This window comes from Diplotaxodon limnothrissa, linkage group LG16, assembly GCF_057381915.1.
Source record: "Diplotaxodon limnothrissa isolate DT_005_m linkage group LG16, D_limnothrissa_male_GT1.1, whole genome shotgun sequence".
Lineage (NCBI taxonomy): Eukaryota > Metazoa > Chordata > Actinopteri > Cichliformes > Cichlidae > Diplotaxodon > Diplotaxodon limnothrissa.
The window spans coordinates 21,174,086-21,180,617 of NC_140611.1; positions in this window are offsets into that span (position 1 = coordinate 21,174,086).

Below are 6,532 nucleotides of genomic sequence, written 5' to 3' on the forward strand. Positions count from 1 at the left end.
TTTGTGCAGTTGTGAAATTGAGATGTAGACGGTAATGAAATGTCATCACTCCCCCTCTGCTTTGGTATGTTCCAGGATGTGCAGTGTTTACAAACCTCTCACCTCGCCGTCAGAGATCTGACCAAGGGGTGCGTTCGGTTAGGCCGCATTGCTAATGAAGGTTCCTTAAATGAGTGAAGTAACCCGGAAGTATCTGCGTGGCGGGGCTTATTTATTAGCTTCAGAGATTTACGCAAAAGGGAGAGTTCGTTTTTAAAAGCAGGATTTAGCATATTGGCATTTATGACTGTAATATTTTGTTATAATAATGAGATTGTTAGCTAAAAACTCACTATTTTTGTCCTTAAGAATTACTCCAATTTGAATATTTTGAAAAGACCAAAATTCAATATTTCTAGACTGGGACAATACGAGGTCATGGAGAGATTTCCATAAATTTTGGACAGTCACACGCCCATAAAACATGCGCTCTGTTGCTTTGTTGTTTTACAAATATAACAGTTGTCTGACACAAATTTAAACCTGTTTAATTCAAGTATATCTCCATTTTCATCCATTATATGTGTCGCAGACCAAATTTGTTTTGTCATCCATTCTTCCACAAACATAGATTTCCCTCGATTCAATATCACCCTATTATTCCACAATGGAACATTGTGGGCACTAAAGTTATGTTTAAACATTAATTTCCAATTTAACAAAACTTGTTGATGAAATTTGGAGAGTTTTATGGGCAGTTTAGAAATTTCAAAATCACATACTAATAGAAATTGGATATCCCCAACTTTGTTGAAAATAAGATGGTATCAAGAACCAGATCTCATCATTTTTTTAAGAAAGATCAGAGCCAATTAATCTTTAACACGCCAGTCATTTTTTCACAATCGATTGCTTTTAAACCCCCCTCTTCATAATCTTTTATCAAGTCCCTGTTACTGATATAGTGATGTTTATTTTTCCATATGAAATTAAAATTCACCTTATTGATGTCTTTTACAATCCTTGGTGAGATGACTAGGGAATAAGCTGGATAGATTAATCAGGACAAAGATTCAACCTTGGTTAACATTGTCCTTCTGAACAACGTTAAATCTCTCTGTAGCCAATGGTTCAAAGGTTTTTTTTGCATTTGTCAATTGTGTTCTGAATATTCTTTTTTTCACTATCAGCCATGCATTTAGTTAACCAAATTCCAAGATATTTGATCTCATTTTTGACAGGTGTATCATACAAAGAAGAGTGAGAACAAGTATGGATACTCATGAGTTCACATTTGTCCAGGTTCAGGCGTAGTCCAGAAGCATCAGAAAAGATCTTTATTGTATCAATAATACCAATGGAATTTGTTCTTTATTTTTTAGAAAGTTTGTTGTATCATTGGCAAGCTGACTTATAATTAATTTGTGGTTATTTATGTCTAATCCTTTGATGTTTGAATTTATGACAGTAATAGCAAGGAATTCAATGGCTACAATGAATAAAAGAGGCGAGATGCTGCAGCCCCGCCTGATGCCTCTTTCCACCCTGAACCTGGGACATGTGCCTTGAAAGGGAAACACAACTATTATAATATCAGTGTATAACATAGTCATCATATCCAGAAATGCATCTCCAAACCCAAAATGTTTAAATGTCTTAATAATAAAAGTCCTTCAAATACAAACAAACACGCCTAGTAGCAACTATCACAACCACCAGATTCACAAGACATGCTATTTTTAAGCATCACGTTTTGCGCAATTTACAGTAAATTGCATGTTTCATACTGTAATAAATTACAGTTGCACAGTTCATTTGAATATTCTCCTCTTGCAAGAAAAACACATAGAACTAAATAATCCACAAGTCCAGCAACAAAAATATCCCTGTCCACAACTTTCAGTCACACAACTGACACAGTGCCCCTTTATTAAATCCAGTGTTTTTAACAATAAACAAAAAAACCCCACGCGCCTTCTCCTTTAACATTCCAAACTTTGTAGTAAACGCTTTTTTTGGACTGTTCCTAGTTTACATAAGTGACATAAAACAGGAGGGCAAGAACATGTTGTGGTGAACTGAGATGTGCGTTTTGTAGTCCAATTTCTGCACATTGTAGTTTCAACAGGAAGAACATCATTCACACTCTTTTTTCTAACTCCTTATCTTTTCTCCTACCTGCCGAACATAATTAGTAAAAGGAAACAGGAGATAGTTTCATTCATGTTGGAACGTGTTCCCAGATAGTACGAATACATTATTAATAGTAAGATTACTGCAAATTAAGCATTCTAAAACACATGAGTACTGTAAACAACAAAAAAATATTTTATTTCTTATACACAGAATACTCTGGAGCAGGCACAACGTTGGTGCTTACTTTCCACACAGTACATCCATTATCCTAGTTTTACAGAAGAGATTTTGTTTACTAACTTTCCATAAATATATTCACCAAATTAGCTGGTAATTCATCAAGAAGACACAACATGCACCACCATCTGTTCAGATATGGTGCTACTGTACTGGAAGCAATGGGGTCAGTGCAAGATGTTGGACACTGTGTTTTTTTGTGTTATATCCTGGAAAAAACAAAACAAACGAAGATGCTGATATCAGTGTATCTCAGACAGCCCAGTAATACAGTATACAGATCAGATCCAGGTTCTAATGATTACTGTCGTGAGTTCGTAAGTAGTGCTTTTCTTTTCTGTTTTTGCATCTTTTCTGTAAGCACTGCTTTTTATGTTATGTTTTGATTGTTTCAAATTCAGTGTTGTGCAAAGGACATTTTCATGTTGAAATGTAGTGAAAGCTGATAAAAGCTGAGCTATTTTACAAATAGAAAAAAATATTAAAATAAAAGTTCCCTGCTAGGGACTTTTATTTTATTATTATGAACTGTCACAAACACCAATATACAGTGGCTTGCAAAAGTATTCGGCCCCCTTGAACTTTTCACATTTTGTCACATTACAGCCACAAACATGAATCAATTTTATTGGAATTCCACATGAAAGACCAATACAAAGTGGTGTAAACGTGAGAAGTGGAACGAAAATCATACATGATTCCAAACATTTTTTACAAATAAATAACTGCAAAGTGGGTTTTGCGTAATTATTCAGCCCCCTTTGGTCTGAGTGCAGTCAGTTGCCCATAGACATTGCCTGATGAGTGCTAATGAATAAATAGAGTGCACCTGTGTGTGATCTAATGTCAGTACAAATACAGCTGCTCTGTGAGGCCTCAGAGGTTGTCTAAGAGAATATTGGGAGCAATGACACCATGAAGTCCAAAGAACACACCAGACAGGTCAGGGATAAAGTTATTGAGAAATTTAAAGCAGGCTTAGGCTACAAAAAGATTTCCCAAGCCTTGAACATCCTACGGAGCACTGTTCAAGAAATGGAAGGAGTATGGCACAACTGTAAACCTACCAAGACAAGGCCGTCCACCTAAACTCACAGGCCGAACAAGGAGAGCGCTGATCAGAAATGCAGCCAAGAGGCCCATGGTGACTCTGAACGAGCTGCAGAGATCCACAGCTCAGGTGGGGGAATCTGTCCATAGGACAACTATTAGTCGTGCACTGCACAAAGTTGGCCTTTATGGAAGAGTGGCAAGAAGAAAGCCATTGTTAACAGCAAACCATAAGAAGTCCTGTTTGCAGTTTTCCACAAGCCATGTGGGGGACACAGCAAACATGTGGAAGAAGGTGCTCTGGTCAGATGAGACCAACATGGAACTTTTTGGCCAAAATACAAAACGCTATGTGTGGCAGAAAACTAACACTGCACATCACTCTGAACACACCATCCCCACTGTCAAATATGATGGTGGCAGCATCAGGCTCTGGGGGTGCTTCTCTTCAGCAGGGACAGGGAAGCTGGTCAGAGTTGATGGGAAGATGGATGGAGCCAAATACAGGGCAATCTTGGAAGAAAACCTCTTGGAGTCTGCAAAAGACTTGAGACTGGGGCGGAGGTTCACCTTCCAGCAGGACAACGACCCTAAACATAAAGCCAGAGCAACAATGGAACGGTTTAAAACAAAACATATCCATGTGTTAGAACGGCCCAGTCAAAGTCCAGATCTAAATCCAATCTGTGGCAAGATCTGAAAACTGCTGTTCACAAACGCTGTCCATCTAATCTGACTGAGCTGGAGCTGTTTTGCAAAGAAGAATGGGCAAGAATGTCAGTCTCTAGATGTGCAAAGCTGGTAGAGACAGACCCTAAAAGACTGGCAGCTGTAATTGCAGCAAAAGGTGGTTCTACAAAGTATTGACTCAGGGGGCTGAATAATTACGCACACCCCACAGTTATTTATTTGTCAAAAATGTTTGGAATCATGTGTGATTTTCGTTCCACTTCTCTCGTGTACACCACTTTGTGTTGGTCTTTCACATGTAATTCCAATAAAATTGATTCATGTTTGTGGCTGTAATGTGACAAAATGTGGAAAAGTTCAAGGGGGCCGAATACTTTTGCAAGTCACTGTATATCCAGCTACATTATTACCTTGCTTTTAATTTATAACAGTAAATATAACTAATGTTATATTCCATGTAGGTGCCATGACCCTGACATAGGCTCTTTTCACAGAAAACATTTTGATCTCTTACAGCAGAAGCAGAACAGGCGTCTGTATAATGAATGGTGGCTGAAGCTGTGATTTAAGGGTTTTGTTATTGCATGCAGGCTCACTGTCACTCTGACGTGCCCTTTTATAAGACATGACATGACATTGTAGTTACTGGTAATATGCTGATATATCAATTTTTAGAAGTTATAGTTTTTCAAATGCCTGTTCCAAACCACAAAATCAAACTATATATTTTCATAAACAAGCAATCTGAGGTTTCTGAGTGTCATCTTAAACGTGACTTTCACTTGCCAAGGTACGTGTCAAGCATTATTATTATTATTGTTATTATTGTTGCTTTAATGTCATTTGAAAAAGTTTTTCCAGATAAGAGGAGTAGGCTATAACTTACAATCCAATATTATTTCAACACAGACTGAGTTATATCTCCACACTACACATGAATCTGCGCTAGCCTCTCAGACCAAATTTAAGACCTTTCTATGTTCATTTTATAGCTGTTAGATCAAGACAACCCCCCCATCTTACTGGACAAATGCACCAATTCATAAAATTGAAGTATTATATATTGCATAATAAGTCTTAACTGCGACTTGTGCAGTTATATAATGGCACTGCTTTTGCAGATGCTTCCACGCATTGAAACCTGCGAAATCGAGTTTACGTCTGTAGATGGAGCTCTTGTAACTGTAGATATCTTTTTTTTTAAACTCCCGCTAATCCAGCTGTCACCTTACTTAAAGACCATGACAATGCTTCAAGCAGAAGTACAAGTGAAGCATTTTAAATACTACAGTTTCCTCATATTAGAAAATTGAAACATGAGACATACAACATGAGTGTGACATAGTGCAGCGTGTGGTGCTTGTCTATCTCTGACGTCCCAAGTTTTTAACAAAAGCTACAAAAATCTTGTACTTTCACAGAAAGACAAGAGTTTGGATTATTCTAATCAGGGTTTTTAAATATGTGTGAGCCGCTGTAATCGGGCACAGTTGTAATGAGAATGCCTTCTTGTGCACTTAAGAGTGGTTCAAGTTTGAAGAAATTCAATGTATTTATAAAACTAAAAATTTTAGCAGCCCCATTAGTTATACCTCCATGTGTCACAATTTGGTAGGCAGATGTTTCACAAAAAGTCAGTTGCTTTGTCATTTTTGTGCAATTTTTTCTTCCGTTTTGGCCATTTGCTATTTGTTTGATAGACTCCTTTTTGGCTGTCTTATCTGTACAGGAAATCTGATGTGTTTTAAGTTCAGTTGAGATTACACAAACATGTCTCCAGGCTACTTACAAAAGAATGTGACTTTCATTGAATCAAATAAGTTAGGCTTCATACAGTGCTTCATGTACTCTCTGTCCTAAACTTCACATATGTGATTACAGTCCAGAGCCTGAAAGTGGCTGTCTTATTTGACAAACATCTACACATCTCATACAGGACAACAGATTTTCTCTGATGTCACATGGCAGGAGATGACTTGTAAGTCCATTGGGCAACATCTGATAAGAATCCAGGCCTGAACGCGTCTACACGCATGCAGTAAAACCTCAACTTTAACTATGTGGCCTGATGTGTGTGAAAGTTCAAGGATGTAATCATCACCGTGTAGACTTTATTCTTTCTCATGTAAACGTTAAATAAAATACATTTAAAGCAGATACACTTCTATCATTTCTTACAGGTTTTGGGGATATATTTTTTCAGTAATATCCCTCACGATGTAGAAAAGAAGAAGTTTTACACTATTTGAAATAATAATGATAATTTAAATGTGCTTATTTTTGCCAAAAAAATGTTGTTACATTGTATTGCTTAGGCAAGGTCTGGAGGATGAACACAGAAGGCGTAGAGGTGGTGAAGTTTAAACACCTGGGGTGATTTGTGACAGAAAGATGTCAGCAAGAGTTTAAAGATGGTATAAGACCATCTTATTTTCATTGG